The sequence below is a fragment of the Puma concolor genome, chromosome C2 (genome assembly GCF_028749965.1).
Source record: "Puma concolor isolate L17-30 chromosome C2, mPumCon1.1.hap2, whole genome shotgun sequence".
In the NCBI taxonomy this organism is placed as follows: Eukaryota; Metazoa; Chordata; class Mammalia; order Carnivora; family Felidae; genus Puma; species Puma concolor.
In genome coordinates, this window is record NC_141675.1 from 99,636,454 (window position 1) to 99,660,130 (window position 23,677).

At 38.3% G+C, this 23,677-nt stretch overlaps 1 protein-coding gene across 3 annotated transcripts in view; it reads right to left on the minus strand.

Moving 5' to 3' along the window:
• The window catches only part of GRAMD1C (GRAM domain containing 1C), a 104,055-nt gene that overhangs the window by 37,159 nt on the left and 43,219 nt on the right, over positions 1–23,677 (minus strand). The gene's annotated exons all lie outside the window — the stretch shown is intronic.

The window sequence follows — 23,677 nt, forward strand, 5'->3', positions numbered from 1 at the left end:
GACTATTTCTCATTCATTTAGCAAATATTTATTTAGAACCTCCAAACATGTATCACTGCACTACATGGCTAAGAATAAACATGATATATACAAGTTAAGCTCCTTATTCTCAAACAACTTATAGTTGAAGAACCATGGGAGACTTTTAAGTTAAATATGACAGGCTATAATATTAAGTACTAAAGTACTGATACAATCAACTTACTATAAAAGTCTAAAGGCAAGGGTGCCTGGGTGGCTCAGTCAGTTAAGCGTCTGACTTCGGTTCAGGTCATGATCTCATGGTTTGTGAGTTTGAGCCCTGCGTAGGGCTCTGTGCTGACAGCTCAGAGCCTGGAGCCTGCTTCAGATTCTGTGTCTCCCTCTCTCTCTATCCCTCTCCAACTAATGCTCTGTCTCTCTGTCTCTCAAAAATAAATAAATGTAAAAAAAGATTTTTTTAAAGTCTAAAGGCAAGAAATATTACTGTGGATTAGCGTGATCAGATAAGGCTTCACATTGGCTAAATGTCTTCAGCAGAGCTGAAGGAAGGACATGAATGGGGAAAATGGAGAGAGGAGGAAATTTTGAGAGAGAGAAACCAACACACAAGTACAAAATAAATACATAAAGAACATAGGTAATGTCTATTTTGCAGTCGGTTAATAGTTTATTGACCTAACTGGGGTAAAAAAAAAAATTAAGTTGGAAAATAGAGATAAATATAGGGAGATTTAAGGGGGCCAAATATATGCCTTAAATTCCTCTCTGATATTCCCCTTGACAGATGCCACTTTCTTTTTTCTTTCTCCTTGTTTCTTCTCCATGTCTAGTGGCTATGGAATCTTTGTTACATTACACTAGATGACCTTCACTATATATTTTTTTTTTTTTTTAATTTTTTTTTCAACGTTTATTTATTTTGGGGACAGAGAGAGACAGAGCATGAACGGGGGAGGGGCAGAGAGAGAGGGAGACACAGAATCGGAAACAGGCTCCAGGCTCCGAGCCATCAGCCCAGAGCCTGACGCGGGGCTCGAACTCACAGACCGGGAGATCATGACCTGGCTGAAGTCGGACGCTTAACCGACTGCGCCACCCAGGCGCCCCGACCTTCACTATATTTTACAGAACCTCGAAGAAATTAAGAAAAAAACTTCTGCATTTTAGACCACTAGTTTCCAATTTGCCATACCCAGACTGGTAAGATTCCACAAGAGTAGTTGATGAAAATTCAGACATTACTATCAATATTTCAAAAAATAAAAAGTATCCAAACAATTACCTACAATAAAGTTATTCAAGCTAAGTAAAATGTCAGGCCCCTTTGAGGCTGAATTACATTAGCCTAGAGCAGTTATTCAGGCTCATAAGAAACTCTCATTGCAAATAATGTTTGTCTAATAAACAATAATGTTCTAAGATTTTATTATTTAGTTATATACCATTTGCTTGGTGGACAAAGTCTTTGGAAGACTAGTGTCCACAAAAAAAAAAATAAAAAGGATCACTAGTGGTAGAGAAAGTTAAGGAACTTGATTCTTGATCCTAACACATTTCTTTTCTGATTCCCACTCCAAAAAAGCCATTTGTGTACAGCAGTTAGCTCATACTAATAACTCAATCTTTCAAAGACATTATCTTTGAAATACTTCTAGTGTCATAAGTGGATGGTTAACTTTATAAAGAGAAACAAGAAATATTTCAATATACTTGTGGAAGATTATGTTATAAAAACTTCTCTGAAATAATAAATATCAAACTATTCCAAAAACAGACTAAAAGAAGTAGATAAAACAATTATAAATATTCAGGTGACTTCCTACAACTGAATGACATGAAACTTAGACATAAAATATTAACAATAAAAACACAATTTTATTTGACTACATGAATGTTTTAAATACGTTATCAAAAACTATCAAGATGTGAATAGTTAATAGGGTAATTTCAATATACTTTTTCATTTCTGAGTTTATATATATATAGGAACTTCTATACAAAGTATAAAGTATTTATATATAAAGTATATGTTTACATATATAAATATAAATTTATAAAAATATAAAGTATATATATAAAGTATCTATGTATGTAAATTAGTGGAAAACAAAATAGAACTCATTTAATTCACCATCTTTTTTTAAGTTCACCATTTTATAGATCTGCTCATTTGTTAAAAACAAGTTTTTCCATAAAGTTGATCAGAAAAGACAAAAACGTGGTCATTTATTTATAGTCGTGTTGAATATTTAAACATTAAAACATATACCCAGACTGATATTCATAATTCTCTGAATAACAATAATTTTCTAAAGAGGTTGTTTTAAAAAACATCCTAAATTTTAACCAAAGGCTGACCACCTACCTGCAAACAATGAAGAGTCCTGGTTCAGCCTGCAGGCTACTTTAACAAAATAAAGATGAACCAAGCAGCAATCAGATACGACTCAAAAGTCAGAAGATCAATTTCTGGCCCAGAAAGCTTTGTATTCTAAGTATTCTGCAAAGTCTTTATCTGCAGCAGAGTTCCCAATATTTAATGACAACTACATAAAATCACTGTTTCAATCTTCTCTTTTTGTTATGAGAGGCTTTTCCTTATGAAAGACAAGTCCTACAGAGTTCAAAGCACATTATTTGTCACTTCCTGGTTTGTAGTATCAGCACTCTTTCCAAGGTTGCAGGTCAGAATGCAGAATTGGTAGTTACACCTCACTCTACAGGTTCCTAAGCCACTCCTACTAGAAGAGGATAGGTAAACAGGGTTTTATTAAAGGGACAGTTCTCAATTTCTTCTGTTCCACAGAAGATTAGAAACAATAAAATGCAAATGAAAATATCTTGCTTATTATGCTCAATTACTATGTCAATCTCATTTTAAGGATTAAATATATCAAGGGCTAAATTTCTTCCTCCATGCTATCGCTTTCTATTCATTTCTAGCAATGTCATTATTACTTCTTCATATGCCACTTCTTCAGTATTGATATAGCACCTCATCAGACTCATGCATTAACCCTTTATCACTATCAAAGATTGAGTTCTTGAGTATTATAAATGGAACGCCAGGAAATGGCAAGAAGAGTGAGCTATTCAGGTCAAGCAATTCCAATAAGCCCTCGGCACATCATTCATCACTGAAAAGTTTACATCTTCATTACTCAATAGTTCTTTCCTTTAAAAATATTTTTTACTTTCTTCAGAATAATTTCCTGGCAGGGACCTGGGATATAATAAACACACAGAGAATCTCAGCTACCAATTCCAATTTCTTTCCTGAAGAAAAATGTTCCTCTAAATAAAAAATCACAGCTTGCCCGAATTTCTACCTAGGTATTCCATTTAATTTAGTAAGGTGTTAGACAACATCAAATGCTACTCAATGAACTGCAAGGATATCCTTTTGGGGCGTTGCTAAAACCTAATCATTTAATGCAACAGCAGAATGAGGGACCAGAGCAACACCGGAGAATAGCACGCCCTCAAACAAAGAAAGCACACATGGGGGATACAGTACACTAAAAATCAATGCTTTTGGCATGTTATGGAAATTCTCATGGGTTGCAATTATAGATAGATATCCTTACTCTATTATGGTAACCAAACTGCTATGAGAAAAATATACCTTAGCTATACTGTAAATGATCATATATACTAAGATCATATATACTTATATGCTAAATATAAAAATTCCTATAGTAAACCATCAGTAAGTATTCAGTAAATTTAGTAGGCTTACAAGGGAAAACAGAACCTAAGACTGAGCCCTAAGAAAGCCTGGCACACAAAGGAGTGGCCAGCAAAAAAAAAGAATGAAGGAAATACCAGACAGGTAAGAGGGAAGTTCAGAAGGAATGATGTCATGGAATTCAAGGAAAGAAGGTGCTTCAAAATGGAGGGAGTGTGTCTTAGTGTGGAATGTTGCTGACAGATCAAGTACATGGAGAACATCCACGGCAAGTGCAAGCATGCCAAGGAAACAGCCTGGCAAGCCAGTTCACCAAGACTAGCAGGGGGAAGAAGGGAAGGGGGGGTGCAGAAGGAAGAGAAGGGAGAAGGAAAGAGTCAGTGGGGAAGAGGGAAGCAGCCAGGGCATGAGGGGCTTTGTATGCCATGCTGAGGAATATAGGGTTTACTCTGTTAAAATATGAAAAGCCAGGGCACCTGGGTGGCTCAGTCGGGTTAAACATCAGACTTTGGCTCAGGTCATGATCTTGCGGTTCCTGAGTTTGAATCCCACACTGGGTTCTCTGCTGTCAGTGCACAGTCTGCTTCAGCTCCTTTGGCCCTCCCTCTCTCTCTCTCTCTCTGCTCCTCCCCAAGTCATGGTGTCTCTCTCTCTCTCTCTCTCTCTCTCTCTCTCTCTCTCTCTCTCTCAAAAATAAACATTAAAAAAATTAAAATATAAAAAGCCACCTAATGGTTTCACATAGAAAAGTAAAAAGTTCAAACCTGTTTTTTGAAAGATACACTTTTAAAACCATTATCACTTTGGTAACAATCTAAAGGACAAATTACAGTGTTAAAAAGAGATATTTAGGAGACTATTGTAATGGCTCAAGGTAGAAATGATGAGGGCCCTGGTGAACAACACAACATGGTTGGGGAAGGAGAGGTAAGGAACAAGGATACATCCAGGTTTCTGGCTTGGGTGACCAGGTAGAAGGAGGTACACTTCACCAACTGAGGGAAAACAGGTGGAGGAGTTCTGCTAACCAACAAGGTAAAACAGAGGGAACAATATAAGAATACAAATACTTTTCCATTACCAGGCTATTATATAGAAAACGTGACTAAAACAGTCAGCAATTTTACACTTATTTTTCCAGGCAGGTTTGAATGTTGTACTCAGATTTATAGCACTACTGGAAAACTTCTAGATTTCCAAGTACAGGAATTCCAAAACAAGTGATCACTGGGGAGAGGCACGAGAAAGAATAAGGGGATTTGACAAGACTGAGGAGTCTGCAGGAGAAGGCTGGATGACACTCTTCCAAAAGGTCTCAGAATTTGACATTAACTTCCTAAACTGACCGCCTTTTGGAGAATGGCCCCAGCACTGTCAGTGGCCTGTAGTTGCACTCAGAGTGGCTAACTTTAACAAGCCACACTCACATACTGCACATACTCTGTCAGTGGTAAATGCACTAATGCACAACAGGGGGACAGTCCTTTCTAGTCACTGGAAATCTTTCATTCCGCCACACAGGGTGCTCAACACCTTTTAAGTCAGGTATTACTAATCACAAATTTGCATGATAAGCATGGAATCAGAGCAAAGGTAGACAGTTTAAAGGACCAACTGTGATGTTGGTGTGGACTGATGATTCATCTCTGTACGTTTCTCTAGTGATCTCAGTTGGCCTCTGTAACTCTACTTTTCTGTCCTAAGTCCAGCCAACCCCCCTTCAGACTGACATATTTGTTCTTTATACATACTAATATAATCAACCAACTGTTTTATTTATTTTTAAAATGTTTATTTTTGAGAGAGAGAGAGAGAGGTAGGGACAGAGAGAGAGGAGGAGAAAGGATCCAAAGCAGGCTCTGCGCTGACAGCAGCAAGACCAATGCGGGGCTGGAACTCATGAACTGTGAGATCATGACCTAAGCGGAAGTCAGATGCTTAACCAACTGAGTCACTCAGGCACCCCCAACCATTTTAAATCCATTTTTCCCCAACACACCTGAGGAATAGGACACCCTTTTGTCATTCTCCTATTAGCAATTCCCAAAACAGAAGCTGGAATGACATGAATCAAAATTTGGAGGGGGGGTGGGGGTCTGTGTATATCAGAAGAGCTCCTCTCATCACCTTACCCCTAATTCTGACACATGCCCCTGCTTCTGACCTTAGGAAATAAGTCAGAAAGCCAGTCTGTCTCTTTAAGCCTTAGAATTTAAAATGAGTGCAAATTTTTGCTCTCAGAGGCTCTGGTTTTAAATAATCAGTCTCAAAATGTATTCTTAAATTTGCATGAAGAGCTAGCTTCATAGCAGCCCCCACATACTGGCAAAAGAGACCACCATTATCTCTCTGAGAGAAAAATAGTATAAAAAGAGCAATTTGACTCTATACACATCCTGCCTGTATTGGCAGGAACATGGAACATGAACACAAGGAACATGAAAGGATTAATATTGAGCTTGAGCTTTAACCAAAAAAAACTTTTAACTTTTAAGCTGTGTTAAAAGTAATAACCTTATAGGGGTGCCTGGGTCTCAGTCAGCTGAGCATCCAACTTTGGCTCATGTCATGATCTCACAGCTTGTGGGTTCGACCCTGCATCAGGCTCTGTGCTGACAGCTCAGAGCCTGGAGCCTGCTTCGGATTCTGTCTCCTCTGCCCCTCCCCCGCTTGCACAGGCGTTCTCTCTCTCTCAAAAATAAATAAACATTAAAAAAAATTTCTTGGGGCGCCTGGGTGGCGCAGTCGGTTAAGCGTCCGACTTCAGCCAGGTCACGATCTCGCGGTCCGTGAGTTCGAGCCCCGCGTCAGGCTCTGGGCTGATGGCTCAGAGCCTGGAGCCTGTTTCCGATTCTGTGTCTCCCTCTCTCTCTGCCCCTCCCCCGTTCATGCTCTGTCTCTCTCTGTCCCAAAAATAAGTAAATGTTGAAAAAAAAAATTAAAAAAAAAAAAATTTCTTTAAGTAATAACCTTATATATTCATCCTGTTTTCTTGATAATTCAAGTATACAAAAGATAACGTTCCTTTGGCAACTGAGGATTCTTCAGTGTTTCCAAATAATCATTTGTTCTCATGTCACATAGAGGTTTAAAAAACTGAGTTAAGGCATACCTTGACTGTTGTTTCTGTAACCAAATGCCTGTTTTCTCCCCATCCTTTGCCTTTTCCTTGAGCAGAGAATTGTAAAAGTCTTGTTATTTATTTTTTTTATTAAAAAAAAATTTTTTTTAATGTTTATTTTTGAGAGAGACAGAGCACGAGCAGGCGAGGGGCAGTGAGAGAGGGAGACACAGAATCTGAAACAGACTCCAGGCTCTGAGGTATCAGCACAGAGCCCAACGTGGGGCTCGAACCCACAAATCACAAGATCATGACCTGAGCTGAAGTCTGACACTTAACCGATTGAGCCACCCAGGCCCCCCAGAAACAGTCTTGTTATTTAAATGTAATGATCATCTGTAGTCAAAATCATTGAAGTTTTTTACTAAACTGAATCATTCAAAAAGTATTTATTGAGCATCTACTATGTATAATGTAACACTATAACTTATTGTCCACTCTTGAGAGTAAAGGGCATTATTGACAGAGTGCCAGACGATACTGAGTAAAACAAGATGTATGCCAAAGTTCTATAGTGAATACTGACCTGGTCACTATGAACAATGAACACTATGAACAATGAACAAGACAGACATGGTCCTTATCTTCAGGGAGTTTATAGTCAAGCAAGGAGAACAGAAGTAGAACACAGAATTATATGTGTAGTGAACTTTACAAAGGAAAATTGCAAGATGTTATAGAAAGGTAAAGGAATGGACTTGACTTGGTCTCATTAATGAGTTCCATTTCAAACTAGGGGCGGGAAAGAAGCAAGCACAAAGACCTTGCTTGAACACCTACTGTAGGGGGAGCAGGGGAGAAAGGCAGAACATTTAAGAATGGCGAGGGTGTGTTGAGATGAAGCTGGAATGGTGGGCTGGGGCGTGATCATGGGGTCCCTAGATAAAATTTTAGATTTTTATTCCAAGGGAAATGGGTATTAAGCAGGAAGCTAATATTGGTAGGCATACATTTTAAAAAAGATAAATTTGGCTGTAGTATTGTTCAGAGGTCAAAAACTTCCTGTGAAAGGCCATACGGTAAATATTTTAGGCTTTGTAGACCAGTCTCTTGCAAATACTCAACTCTGCTGCTGCAGTGTGAAAGCATCCATATAATAAATAAACAAAAGAATGTTTCAGTAAAATTTTATTAATGGACAAGGAAATGTGAATTTCATATAATTGTGCCATGAAATATTATTCTTCTTTTGATTTTTTTAAAACCAACTTAAAAAGGTAAGCCATTCCTACTTTGTGGACTATACAAAAACAGATGGCAAGATTGTTTGGCTCTGAAATAGAACATGGAAGGTGTAGGAGCTTTAAACAAAATAGCTGAGGATGGGGAAAGGCCTACAGTATTATCTTAAACCATGGTTGCACACTTCTTCACAAAAGACAGAAACCACCAATTGTTTGTATCAAAGAATGGAGCTGCCACTGTCTATTGGCCCCACAAATCGCAGATACTCAACGTGCTGTCTATAAAAATGGTGCTGGGGAGCCCGGGTCATCATCTAATGGGTAATCATCTGACTTTAGCTCAGGTCATGATCCCACTGTACATGAGTTCAAGTCCTACCTCAGGCTCTGTGCTGACAGCTCAGAGCCTGAAGCCTGCTTCAAATTCTGTGTCTCCCTTTCTCTTTGCCCCTACCCCACTCACACTCTGTTTCTCTCTCAAAAATAAATAAGCATTAAAAAAAAATTTAGGAAAAGGTGCTAAGCTCAAAGGTTGTGAACTAAGCTGAAGTGCTATAAATTACTGCATGACTAACCATAGTGATGGGTTAAACACATGTCTACACACTGAGGATTTATGTTAAGCTAAGTCAAATATCTGAAATAAACTGTTCTTTCTGAAGCAATATATCAGACGAAGCTTATGAATGAAAAAAATGTACTTTTAAAAGCATTCTTTCTGAAAGGCATAGTATTTGCCTCTAGCTATTTTCCTTTTTTGTGGATTTATTTCACTGGAGAAATCAATAAAACACACAGAACACACACACACACACACAATTTAAAAATCATTTTGTTGTATTTACCTTCATCTTTTTTCTAGATTAGTTTGCTTTGTTTTTAAGGCCTTGTCATGTAAGAAGTAAAACTAAGTAAGACATACTTACTCTTACTCTCAGATCCCCAGTCACAAGTAAACATAAATATAATATTCTGAACTTAAATTCTCTAAAAATATTTTGTAATTAAATTTTTTTTTCATTTTACATATTTGAGAGAGGGTGTACATGGGAGAGAGGGGCAGAGGGAAAGAGAAAGAAAATCTTAAGCAGGCAACACGCTCAGCACAGAGCCCAACACAGGGGTCAATACCACAACCTTGGGATCATGACCTGAACTGAAATCAAGAGTCACATGCTCAACCGACTTAGTCACCCAAGTGCCCCTAAAAATATTTTGGGGGAAAGAAAAATATATATATATGTGTGTGTATATATGTGCATAATATATATATAAAATGTATTATTCAAATGGCTTAGGTTTTTTATAGAATTTTGTAGTTATACTGTATATTTTATGGATTTTGCTTTTTTGAAGGAATAGTATTATGAAAGTTCAAGAAATCTAACCAATGCGGCTTTATCACTTTCAAAAACTAGAAGGCAACTGAAGTGTGTAAAAATTGCAGACAATACTAAAACTATACCAAGCACTTAGCATTATGCCTGACAACTAACACCTTATAACTGAGAATTGCTACAATTGTTACAGATATTAGTATGTTTTAAAAAACTGTTTTTCAAAGATCACTAGGAAAATACAGGAAGGGTGGTTTTGGTTTTGTTTTCTAGTTCCTTTTCCAGGTGAATTCCACAATGTTTAAAATTCTAGTGAGGTCAGTTTTATTTTTTATTTTTTTTTTTAATTATTTAATGTTTATTTTTGAGAGAGACAGAGACAGAATGTGAATGGGGGAGGAACATAGAGACAGGGAGACACAGAATCCAAAGCAGGTTCCAGGCTCCAAGAGCTCAGTGCAGAGCCAGACACGGGGCTCAAACCCACAAACCCAAAAGTGAGATCATGACTGAGCCGAAGTCAGACGCTTAACTGACTGAGCCACCCAGGAGCCCCCATGGTGAGGGCACTTTTAAAAGTGAGATCTCATCTCCAACTTCAGTTGTAGTTTAAGTTCTGTATTGTATTTAACACACAATATGCTTAAACATTGATTTTGTTTTAGTATACAGCAGAAATGGTTACCATTCTGTTTATTAAAATGAAGGTATGGTATCTAATCAAGATAGTCACAAGTTCAACGTGAAAGAACCAAATAATCCAAAGATATAAAAAGCAAAACTACAATAAAGATGGTGACACTCCTTTTGTACACATCAAGAACACAGGTGACATCAGGATCTTTTCAAAGAGGTTTACATTTTACTCCCACCCAGTAACTTTTTAAGGCTTTAGTGGCCTTAAAAGTACCATGGAATTACCTTTCTTCCTCCCACTTCAAAGAGCTTTTTAAATTTTTTTTCATTAAAGTTCAAATCTGTTTCTTCCTTGGCTCATCTGTAAACCTAAACTTTATCACTTCTCTGGAGTTGCTTGTTTTCATAAGGATGTATCTCAACTTTCTCACCTATAAGTGCAAATGGGATGTGGGGAGGATGCTCAGATCCAGCACATAACCAAATGCAGGTTGCAATAGCAGTCTTTGGCTCCTTATTAAAATGAGGGATGCAACTGGGGGATTCCCAAAAAACTCAGAAAACTTGGCATTGGAGGGTAGCATTAGACAGGTCTCTAGGGCAACACTGTCGTTTTCAGCCCATACCAGCAAGAGCAGCCCACTGTAATTATAACAATATAACCGAACATGGCGGGCCTAACATAGGGGAAACAGGCTTTCTGCAGCACAACGCTGAAAGGGCAACGCAGAGCTGTAGGGCAGGAAGTCTTTGTGCAGCTGCCCCATACTCCTGCAGGTGGCTGCCGCACACTACCAGACCAGGCATCCATGGGCCGCCACCCCTAGCATTGCCCAGGCCAAGAACATGGGTGCAGGGCTCTGGGGAGCCTGGGTGCCCAAACGCCAGAAAACACTCATGGGGACGAGGCGAGCTTGTACATGGTGCTTCACTGCCAGTCTTGTCTATTCACTTAAGGAGGGAGGAGGGGCTGGGCTCGGCAAGCTCCCCACCCTCACCCGTGTCTCTCCTCTCTGCTCCAACTGGGGACTTCCAGGCCACTTCTCCGTGTCCCCAGGACTCTGAGAAAGTGAAAGCAGCCAAGTGGGGCACTGTTTGGTAGACCACAACTTCAGCAGCTGCCCCAAAGTTCGAAAACCATTCAACCATAAGAGCCACAAAGGCCACAATGTGTCCACTCCAGTGAGTGGCTTAGCTGGAGAGTGGGGAGGAGAGGAGGTAAAGTTCTGGCCTCCAATGTTTAAGCTTCAGCTGCAAAGAAGCCTTTCTTACCAGCTGGAAATCTCTACACCACCCCCCAAGCCATTTTTTTTTAAATGACGGATTTATTGAGCTATAATTCACATATCACAAAATTTACTTTAAATGTACAATTGAGAAGTTTTTAGCATATCCTGAGCTGTACAATTATCACCACTAAGCCTAGAACATTTTCATACACCCAAAAGATACCCAAATCCATTAGCAGTCACTTTTCATTTCTCCCTCCTCCTGGAAACAAACTTACTCTCTACTTCTATGACTTTGCCTATACTGGACATTTCATAAAAGCAGGATCATGCAATATATGTTCTTTGGGGACTGGCTTTTTTCACATAGCATAATGTTTCAAGGATCATCTATGTTGTAACATGTATCATTACTTCCCTCATTTGTATTGATGAATAATACTCTATTTTGTGAATAGACACTCTGTTTACCCATTCATCAGTTGATGAACATTTAGGATATTTCCACTTCTTGGCTTTGTGAATAATGCTAAGAACCTTCAAGTGCAAGTCTCTGTGTGAATATATGCTTTCAATTCTCATGCATAAAAACCTAGGAGTGGAATTGCTGGGTCATGCAAAAACTATGTCTAACATAAAAACTGCCAAACTATTTTTTCAAAGTTTTCAAAATTTTAGAACCCCACCAGCAATGTATGAGGGCTCTAGTTTCTCCACATCCTTAACTGTTGTCAAGGTCTGCTTTTTATTTTAGCTGTCCCAATGAATGTGAAGTAGTATCTCGGTGTGGTTTTATGTTTCCCGAATGGCTAATGACATTGTGCATCTTTGCATGCACTTACTCGCCATTTGTAGATCTTCGCAGAAATGACTATTCAAATCCTTTGCCCATTTTCTTAATAGGTTATTTGTCTTTTTGTTGTTGTTGAGTTGTAATAGTTCCTTCTATGTTCTAGATATGAATGCCTTATCAGAAACATAACTTGCAAATATTTTCTCCTAGTCCTTGAGTTGTCTTTTCACTTTCTTGATGGATACCTTCAAGTGTAAAAGTTTTGAATTTATTTTTTTGTCACTTGAGGTTTTGGTATCATATCTAAGAAACAACTATCTAACCCAAATGTCATAAAGATTCACAGCTACAGTTTCTTCTGAGAGTTTTATACTTTAAGATCTTACATTTAAGTCTGTGATCCATTTTGACTTAATTATTGTATACCATCTAAAGTAGGAATCAAAATTCATTCTTTAGTATGTGCTATCTAGTTGTGCCAGCACCATTTGGTGAAAAGACTTCTTTCCCTGTTGAATTATTTTGGCACCCTTGTCAAAAATCAATTTAAGGCTGGTAAGTGTAAGATTTTATTTCTGGACTCTCCATTCTATTCCATTAATGTATATGTCTAGACTTACACCAGTAAACTTACTGCCTTGATTATTGCAGCTTTACAGTAAACATCAAAAAAAAAAAAAAGTGCAAGTCCTCCAATGTTATGGACTGAATTGCATTCTCCTAAATTTTATATGTGAAGCCCTAACCCCCCGATGTGACTATATTTGAAAACAGGGACTTTAAGGAGAAAATTAAAGTTAATGAAGTTGCTATGGTTTGAATTGTGTCCTCCCCCCTGAAATTCATATGTTGAAGCGCTAACTCCCAATGTGATATTATTTGCAGGTGAGGCCTTTGGGAGATAATTAGGTTTAGATGAGGTAAATGAGGGCAGGACTCTCATGATAAGATTAGTGCCTTTATAAGAAAAGACACCAGAAAGTTTGCTCACTCTGGCTCTGGCTCTCTCTCTCCTTCCCTGCTATGTCAGGACACAATGAGAAGGCAAGAAGTATTCTCACCAGAACCCAACCAAAGCTGGCATCCTGATTTCAGACTTCCAGCCCCTAGAACTATGAGAAATAAATTTCTGTACCTTTAGCCACCCAGTCTACAGCATTTTGTTATAGCAGCTTGAGCTAAGACAGAAGTCATGAGGGTGAGGCCCTAACCTACTGGTATTTATATAAGAGGAAGAGATACCTTGGGGTGCCTGGGTGACTCAGTCAGTTAAGCATCCAACTCTTGATTTTGGTTCAGGTCATGATCTCACGGTCCTAAGTTCAAGGCCCATGTTGAGCTCCATGCCCAGCATGGAGCCTCCTTAAGAGTCTCTCTCTCTCCCTCCCTCTGCTCCTCTCCTGCTTTCATGCTCTCTCTCTCTCAAAAAACAAAAAAACAAAAAACCCCACATAAAAATAATGAAAAAAAAAAAAGGGAAGAGATACCAGGAATGTGCATGAACAGAGGGAAAACCAGTGAGAAGGCTGCAAGCCAATGAGAGGGGTCTCACCAGAAATTCACCCTGCCCATTCCACGATCTTGGACTTTCAGCTTCTGGAAGGGTGAGAAAATACATTTATGCTGTTTAAGCCACCCAGTCTGTAGTATTTTGTAATGGCAGCCCTAACAGACTAATTCATCTAATTTTATTCTCCTTCTTCAAGATTGTTTTGACTATTCTGGGTACCTTGCATTTCCATATGAGTTTTAGGATCTGCTTGTCAATTTCTTAAAAAAAAAAAAAAGCCAGTTGGGATTTTGATAGGGATTGCACTGAATCTGCAAATCAATTTGGGGAGTATTGCCAACTTAACAATATCAAGTCTTCTGATCCATGAGCATGAGACTCTTTTCACTTGTATTGTTTAATTTCTTCTCACAATATTTAGTAGCTTTCAGTGTTCATCTTAAAGTTCTTTTGTTAAATTTGTTCCCAAGTATTTTATTCTTTTTGATATTATTATAAATGAACTATTTTTGGGGTGCCTGGGTGGCTCAGTCGGTTAAGCATCCAACTTCAGTTCAAGTCATGATCTCACAGTTCACGGGTTTGAGCCCCGTGTCAGGCTCTGTGCTGACAGCTCAAAGACTGGAACCTGCTTCGGATTCTATATCTCCCTCTCTCTCTGCCCCTCCCTCATTCATGCTCTGTCTCTCTCTGTCTCTCAAAAATAAATAAAAGTTAAAAAAAATTTATAAATGAACTATATATTTTTTAAATTTTGGATTGTTCATTTTGAGTGTATAGAAATATATAATTGATTTTTGTATTTTGATATGTTCTGCAACTTGCTGAACTTATTAGTTCTAATGGGTTTTTATGGATTTCCTTAGAATTTACATATACAAAAACATACTATCTACCAGTGGAGATAGTTTTATTTCTTCATTTTTAATTGGATGTCTTTTACTTCTTTTTTTTTTTTTTTTTTTTTTTTTTTTTTTGCCTAATTTCCCTGGCTAGAGCCTTCAATACAATGTTGAATAGAAATGGCAAGAAAGATTGTAATTTGGCCCAGGTCATGATATCAAAGTTCATGGGTTCAAACCCTGCCTAGGGCTCTCTGCTGTCAATGCTGTGCCGGCTTTGGATCCTGTTTCCCTCTCTCTGCCCCTCCCCAGCTCTCACATGCGTGCACACACACACTCTCTCTCTCTTTCTCAAAAATAAACATTAAAAAAAAAGAAAGGAAGAAAGAAATGGTAAGAAACTACATCCTTGTCTTGTTCTTGACCTGAGGTGGGAAGCATTGATCTCTTACCATTAAGTATGTTAGTTTTATTAGATCAAAGAAATTCCCTGCTAGTCCCACTTAATTTTTTTTTTATCATGAAAAGATGTTGGCTCTTGTTACATTTTTTCTGTATTGATTGAAATGATCTTGTCGTTTTTGTCCTTTATTCTACTAATATAGTGTATTACACTGACTGATGTTCATAGGTTGAATCACCTGTATAAATTCTACCTAGTCACAGCATATAATCATTTTTATATGTGGCTGGATTTGTTTTGCTAAATTGGCTTGGATTTTGGTTTGGTTTTGTTGAGCATTTTTATGTCTATAATCATAAACAAAATGAACAGAGACACAATGAACATAAAAATTGTCCTGTAGGTTTCTTGTGATGTTCTTTGGTTTTGGTTATCAAAGGAACAGTGGCCTCAATGACTGAGTTGGGAAGTATTCTCTCCTCTTCTATTTTTTGAAATACGTTGTGAAGGATTGATGTTAATTCTACTGTAAACATTTGTCACAATTCACCAAAGAAGCCATCTGGACCTGAGATTTCCTTTGTAGGTAGACTTTTTTTTTTTTTTTATTGCTAATTCAATCTCTTTTGTTGTTATAGGTCTATTCAGATTTTTCATTTCTACTTGAGTCAGTTGCAGTGTTTTATGACTTTCTAGTCACAAGTGTGTCCATTTCATTTAGACTAATTTGTTGGCATACAATGTTCATGGTAAGAATCCTCTTCATTTTGTTTTTTTTAAATATGAAATTTATTGTCAAATTGGTTTCCATACAACACCCAGTGCTCATCCCAACAGGTGCCCTCCTCAATACCCATCACCTACCCACCTCTCCCTCCCACCCCCCCATCAACCCTCAGTTTGCTCTCAGTTTTTAAGAGTCTCTTATGTTTTGGCTCCCTCCCTCTCTAACCTTTTTTTTTTCTTCCCCTCCCCCATGGGTTTCTGTTAAGTTTCTCAGGATCCACATAAGAGTGAAAACATATGGCATCTGTCTTTCTCTGTATGACTTATTTCACTTAGCATAACACTCTCCAGTTCCATCCACGTTGCTACAAAAGGCCATATTTCATTCTTTCTCATTGCCACGTAGTATTCCATTGTGCATATAAACCACAATTTCTTTATCCATTTATCAGTTGATGGGCATTTAGGCTCTTTCCATAATTCCGCTATTGTTGAGAGTGCTGCTATAAACACATAGGGGTACAAGTGCCCCTATGCATCAGCACTCCTGTATCCCTTGGGTAAATTCCTAGCAGTACTATTGCTGGGTCATAGGGTAGATCTATTTTTAATTTTCTGAGGAACCTCCACACTGTTTTCCTGAATGGCTGCACCAGTTTGCATTCCCACCAACAGTGCAAGAGGGTTCCTGTTTCTCCACATCCTCTCCAGCATCTATAGTCTCCTGATTTGTTCATTTTAGCCACTCTGACTGGGGTGAGGTCATATCTGAGTGTGGATTTGATTTGTATTTCCCTGATTAGGAGCGAGGTTGAGCATCTTTTCATGTGCCTGTTGGCATCTGGGTGTCTTCTTTAGAGAAGTGTCTATTCATGTATTCTACCCATTTCTTCACTGGATTATTTGTTTTTCGGGTGTGGAGTTTGGTAAGCTCTTTATAGATTTTGGATACTAGCCCTTTGTCTGATATGTCATTTGCAAATATCTTTTCCCATTCGGTTGGTTGCCTTTTAGTTTTGTTGATAGTTTCCTTTGCAGTGCAGAAGCATTTTATCTTCATGAGGTCCAAATAGTTCATTTTTGCTTTCAATTCCCTTGTCTTTGGGGATGTGTCAAGTAAGAAATTGCTGTGGCTGAGGTCAGAGAGGTTTTTTCCTGCTTTCTCTTCTAGAGTGCTGATGGTTTCTTATCTCACACTTAGGTCCTTTACAAATTTTGAGTTTATTTTTGTGAATGGTGTAAGAAAGTGGTCTAGTTTCATCCTTCTGCATGTTGCTGTCCAGTTCTCCCAGCACCATTTGTTAAAGAGTCTGTATTTTTTCCATTGGATATTCTTTCCTGCTTTGTCAAAGATTAGTTGGCCATACTTTTGTGGGACTAATTCTGGGGTTTCTATTCCATTCCATTGGTCTATGTGTCTGTTTTTGTGCCAATACCATGCTGTCTTGATGATTATAGCTTTGTAGTAGAGGCTTAAGTCTGGGATTGTGATGCCTCCTGCTTTGGTCTTCTTCAAAATTACTTTGGCTATTCAGGATCTTTTGTGGTTCCACACAAATTTTAGGATTGCTTGTTCTAGCTTCAAGAAGAATGCTGGTGCAATTTTGATTAGGATTGCCCTGAATGTGTAGATTGCTTTGGGTAGTATTGACATTTTAACAATATTTATTCTTCCAATCCATGAGCACAGAATGTTTTTCCATTTCTTTACGTCTTCTTCAATTTCCTTCATAAGCTTTCTATAGTTTTCAGCATACAGATCTTTTACAGCTTTTGTTAGGTTTATTCCTAGATATTTTATGCTTCTTGGTGCAATTGTGAATGGGATCAGTTTATTTATTTGTCTTTCTGTTGCTTCATTGTTAGTGTATAAGAATGCAACTGATTTCTATACATTGATTTTGTATCCTGCGACTTTGCTGAATTCATGTATCAGTTCTAGCAGACTTTGGTGGAGTCTATCGGGTTTTCCATGTATAATATCATGTCATCTGCAAAAAGTGAAAGCTTGACTTCATCTTTGCCAATTTTGATGCCTTTGATTTCCTTTTGTTGTCTGATTGCTGATGACAGCACTTCCAACACTATGTTAAACAACAGCGGTGAGAGAGGACATATCTGTCGTGTTCCTGATCTCAGGGGGAAAACTCTCAGTTTTTCCCCATTGAGGATGATATTAGCTGTGGGCTTTTCATAAATGGCTTTTATGATGTTTAAGTATGTTCCTTCTATCCCGACTTTCTCGAGGGTTTTTATTAAGAAATGATGCTGAATTTTGTCAAATGTTTTTTCTGCATTGATTGACAGGATCATATGGTTCTTATCTTTTCTTGTATTTTTTTATTATTTTTTTTAATGTTTATTTATTTTTGAGACAGAGAGAGACAGAGCATGAACAGGGGAGGGGCAGAGCGAGAGGGAGACACAGAATCTGAAGCAGGCTCCAGGCTCTGAGCTGTCAGCACAGAGCCCGATGCGGGGCTCGAACTCACGGACCGTGAGATCATGACCTGAGCCGAAGTCGGACGCTCAACTGACTGAGCCACCCAGGCACCCCTTATCTTTTCTTTTATTAATGTGATGTATCATGTTGATTGATTTGCGAATGTTGAACCACCCCTGCATCCCAGGAATGAATACCACTTGATCATGGTGAATAATTCTTTTTATATGCTATTGAATTAGATTTGCTAGTATCTTATTGAGAATTTTTGCATCCATATTCATCAGGGATATTGGTCTGTAGTTCTCTTTTTTTGCTGGGTCTCTGTCTGGTTTGGAAATCAAAGTAATGCTGGCTTCATAGAATGAGTCTGAAAGTTTTCCTTCCCTTTCTATTTTTTTGGAACAGCTTGAGAAGGATAAGTATTATCTCTGCTTTAAATGTCTGGTAGAATTCCCCTGGGAAGCCATCTGGCCCTGGACTCTTATTTGTTGGGAGATTTTTGATAACTGATTCAATTTCTTCGCTGGTTATGGGTCTGTTCAAGTTTTCTATTTCTTTCTGTTTGAGTTTTGGAAGTGTGTGGGTGCTTAGGAATTTGTCCATTTCTTCCTGGGTGTCCAGTTTGCTGGCATATAATTTTTCGTAGTATTCCCTGATAATTGCTTGTATTTCTGAGGGATTGGTTGTAATAATTCCATGTTCATTATGATTTTATCTATTTGGGTCATCTCCCTTTTCTTTTTGAGAAGCCTGGCTAGAGGTTTATCAATTTTGTTTATTTTTTCAAAAAAACCAACTCTTGGTTTCATTGATCTGCTCCACAGTTTTTTTTAGATTCTATATTGTTTATTTCTGCTCTGGTCTTTATTATTTCCCTTCTTCTTCTGGGTTTGGGGTGTCTTTGCTGTTCTGCTTCTATTTCCTTTAGGTGTGCTGTTAGATTTTGTATTTGGGATGTTTCTTGTTTCTTGACATAGGCCTGGATCGCAATGTATTTTCCTCTCAGCACTGCCTTCGCTGCATCCCAAATTGTTTGGATTGTTTTATTTTCATTTTTGTTTGTTTCCATATATTTTTAAATTTCTTCTCTAATTGCCTGGTTGACCCACTCATTCTTTAGTAGTTGTTTAACCTCCATGCTTTTGGAGGTTTCCCAGACTTTTTCCTGTGGTTGATTTCAAGCTTCATAGCATTGTGGTCTGAAAGAATGCATGGTATGATCTCAATTCTTGTATACTTATGAAGGGCTGTTTTGTGACCCAGTATGTGATCTATCTTGGAAAATGTTCTATGTGCACTCGAGAAGAAAATATACTCTGTTGCTTTAGGATTCAGAGTTCTAAATATATCTGTCAAGTCCATCTGATCCAATGTATCATTCAGGGCCCTTGTTTATTGATCCTGTGTCTAGATGATCTATCCATTATTGTAAGTGGAGTATTAAAGTCCCCTGCAATTCCCACATTCTTATCAATAAGGTTGCTTATGTTTGTGATTAATTCTTTTATATATTTGGGGCTCCCGTATTCGGTGCATAGACATTTATAATTGTTAGCTCTTCCTGATGGATAGACCCTGTAATGGTTATATAATGCCCTTATTCATCTCTTGTTACGGCCTTTAAAGTCTAGTTTGTCTGATACAAGTATGGCTACTCCAGCTTTCTTTTATGGCTACTCCAGTAGCATGATAGATAGTTCTCCATTCCCTCACTTTCAATCTGAAGGTGTCCTCAGGTCTAAAATGAGTCTCTTGTTGAGAACTGAGAACAAACTAAGGGTTGATGGGGGGTGGGAGGGAGGAGAGGGTGGGTGATGGGTATTGAGGAGGGCACCTTTTGGGATGAGCACTGGGTGTTGTATGGAAACCAATTTGACAATAAATTTCATATATAAATAAAAAAAAAAAAAGAAAGGTTAAAAAATAAATAAATAAAAAAAATAAAATGAGTCTCTTGTAGACAGCAAATAGATGGGTCTTTGTTTTTTATACATTCTGATACCCTATGTCTTTTGGTTGGAGAATTTAGTCCATTTACATTCAGTGTTATTATAGAAAGATATGGGTTTAGAGTCATTGTGATGTCTGTAGGTTTCATGCTTGTAGTGAAGTCTCTGGTACTTTGTGGTCCTTGCAACATTTCACTCACAGAATCCCCCTTAGGATCTCTTATTAGTGGTTGGTTTAGTGGTGATGGTTTAGTGGTTTAGTGGTGATGAATTCCTTCAGTTTTTGTTTGTTTGGGAAGACCTTTATCTCTCCTTCTATTCTGAATGACAGACTTGCTGGATAAAGGATTCTCGGCTGCATATTTTTTCTGTTCATCACATTGAAGATTTCCTGCCATTCCTTTCTGGCCTGCCAAGTTTCAGTAGATAGGTCTGCCACTAGTCTTACCGGTCTCCCTTTATATGTTAGAGCATGTTTATCCCTAGATGCTTTCAGAATTTTCTCTTTATCCTTGTATTTTGCCAGTTTCACTATGATATGTCATGCAGAAGATCGATTCAAGTTACGTCTAAGGGAGTTCTCTGTGCCTCTTGGATTTCAATGCCTTTTTCCTTCCCCAGATCAGGGAAGTTCTATGATTTGTTCAAGTACACCTTCAGCCCCTTTCTCTCTCTCTTCCTCTTCTGGAATTCCTATTATATGGATAGTGTTATGTTTGATTGCATCACTTAGTTCTCTAATTCTCCCCTCATACTCCTGGATTTTTTTATCTCGTTTTCTCAGCTTCCTCTTTTTCCATAATTTTATCTTCTAATTCACCTATTCTCTCCTCTGCCCCTTCAATCCAAGCTGTGGTCACCTCCATTTTATTATGCACCTCATTTATAGCATTTTTTAGCTCCTCCTATTTCTTAGTCCCTTGATCTCTGTAGCAATAGATTCTCTGCTGTTCTCTATAATTTTTTCAAGCCCAGCGATTAATTTTATGACTATTATTATAATTCTTGTTCCATTATATTGCTTAAATCGTTTCTGATCAATTCGATAGCTGTTGCTACTTCCTGGAGTTTCTTTTGAGGAGAATTCTTTTGTTTCGTCATTTTGGATAGTCCCTGGGGTGGCGTGGAACTGCAAGGCACTTCCCCTGTGCTGTCTGGAGTAACTTGTGTTGGTGGACAGGGCCACTGTCAGACCCAATGTCTGTCCCCAGCCCACCACTGGGGCTACAGTCAGACTGGTGTGTACCTTATCTTCCTCTCTCCCAGGGGCAGAACTCACTGTGGAGTGGTGTGGCCCCTGTCTGGGCTACTTGCACACTGCCAGGCTTGTGGTGCTGCTTTGATGGGATCTGGTGTATTAACCGGGGTGGATCCACAAGGTGCACAGGGGTGGGAGGGGCAGGCTCAGCTAGCTTTGCTGTGGGTGGTCCCCTGTAGGAGGGGCCCTGCAGCACCGGGAGGGAGGCCAACCTGTCGGAGTTATGAATCCACAGAAGCACAGTTGGGTGTTTGCGCAGTGCACAAGAAAGTTCGGTGAACTGGTTCCCTTTGGGGTTTCAGCTGGGGGATGGGAGAGGGAGATGGCGCTGGCCAGCACCTTTGTTCCTGGTCGAGCAGAGCTCTGTCTTCCAGGGCTCTACACCTCTCCCTCCTGTTGTCCTCTCACCCTCCCACTCTCTGAGCAGAGCTGTTGACTTATAACATTCCAGATGTTAAGTCCCGCTGGCCATCAGAACTCATGCAGTCCGGCCCCTCCACTTTTGCAAGCCAGACTCAGGCTCTGCCTTGCCAGGCGGGCTGCCCCTCCACCCCCCTGGCTCCCTCCCACCAGTCCGTGTAGCGCGCACTGCCTCTCCGCCCTTCCTACCCTCTTCCGTGGGCCTCTTGTCTATGCTTGGCTCCAGAGAGTCCGTTCTGCTAGTCTTCTGGTGGTTTTCTGGGTTATTTAGGCAGGTATGGATGGAATCTAAGTGATCAGCAGGACGAGGTGAGCCCAGTGTCCTCCTACGCCGCCATCTTCCTGAATCCTCTTCATTTTGTAGGGTCAGTAGTAATGTTTCCAGTTTCACTTCTGAATTTAATAATTTTAATATTTTTTTCTTGTTCAGTCTAGCTAAAAATTGTCAACTTTATTGATCTTTTCAAAGAAAAATCTTTTGGTTCTGTTGATCATCTTTTTGAAATCTCTTTTTCATTCACTTCTGTTCTAATGTTTAGTACTTCCTTGCTTCTATTTCCTTTAAGTTTAGTGTGTTTTCTTTACTCTAATTTCTTAAGGTGAAAAGTTAGGTTATTCATTTGAAATCATTCTTCTTTTATAATATAGATATTTATAGTTATAATATCCCCCTTTTAGCACTGCTTTAACTGTACCTCATGAGTTCTAGTATGTTGTCTTTTTGTTTTCATTTAACTCAAACTATGTTCTAATTTATCTTGTGAATTCTTCTTGGACTCTGGTTATTTAGGAATGTCATATTTAATACCCACTTTTTATGAATTTCCCAAACATCTGTTATTGAGTTCTAATTTCATTCCATTGTGGTCCACTGTATTATTTCAATACTCTTGAATTACTAAGGTTTCTTTTATGGTTTAGCATATGGTCTGTCCTGGAGAATGTTCCATGTAGACTTGAGAAGGATGTGTATTCTGTTTTGAGTGGACTGTCCCTTATGTCTTTTAATTCTAGTTAGTTTATAGTTTTGTTCAAGTCTTCTGTTTTCTTGTTGATCTCCTTGGTTGTTCTACACATAATTGAAAGTGGGGTGTTGAAATCTCCAACTATTATTGTTGAATTGTCTGTTTCCCCCTTCAATTCTGCCAGGTTTGTTTCATGTATTTTAGGGCTCTGTTATTAGGTGTATATAACCTTATAAATTGTTATGGATTGACTCTTTTAGTATTATAAAATATTATTCCTTGTCTCTATTAATTTTTGTTTTACAGTCTATTTTGTTTAATACTACCGCAGTCACTTCAACTTTCTTTTGGTTACTATTTGTATGGTATATTTTGTTTCCATCCTTTTATTGTCCATCTGTTTGTATCTTTAAATCTAACATATTTCATATAGACAGCATATAGTTGGATCAAGTTTTTTTTTTTCATTCTTTCTGCCTACCTCTACCTTCTGATTAAAGTGCTTAATCTTTTATGTTTAATGATTTAATGGCTATGTTTAATAGCCATTTTGCTATTTTTTTCTATGTGTCTTATATCTTGTTAGTCCTTCTATTCTTCCATTACTGCCTTATGTGTGAAATAGATCTAGTATACCATTTTAATTCCCTTGATATTTCTTTTACTATATTTTTAAAGCTATTTTCTTGGTGGTTACCCTGAGGATTTGCAGTAGTCCCTCCCCCCTTATCTACAAGTTCAGTTTCCCCAGTTTTAGTTACCCAAAGTCAATCACAGTCAAGAAGTAGACTGTCCTCCTTCTGACATACCATCAGAATTAGTAGCACAACAATACATCACAAGGCTATGTCATTCACCTCACTTCATCATGCAGTCATTTGATAATCTCATATCATCAAGAAGAAAGATGAGTATAGCATAATAAGGTATTTTAAGAGAAAGAAAGATACCACATTCACATAACTTCTATTATAGTATATTGTTACAATTATTCTATGTAATTATTTTTATTAATCTCTTACCATGCCTAATTTACAAATTAAATTTTATCATAGGTATGCACATATAGGAAAAAACATAATATATATATTAGTTTCAGTACTGTCTGCAGTTTCAGGCATCCACTGTGGGTCTTGGACCATATCCCCTACAGATAAAGGGGAGACTACTATACAATCAACATCTTAA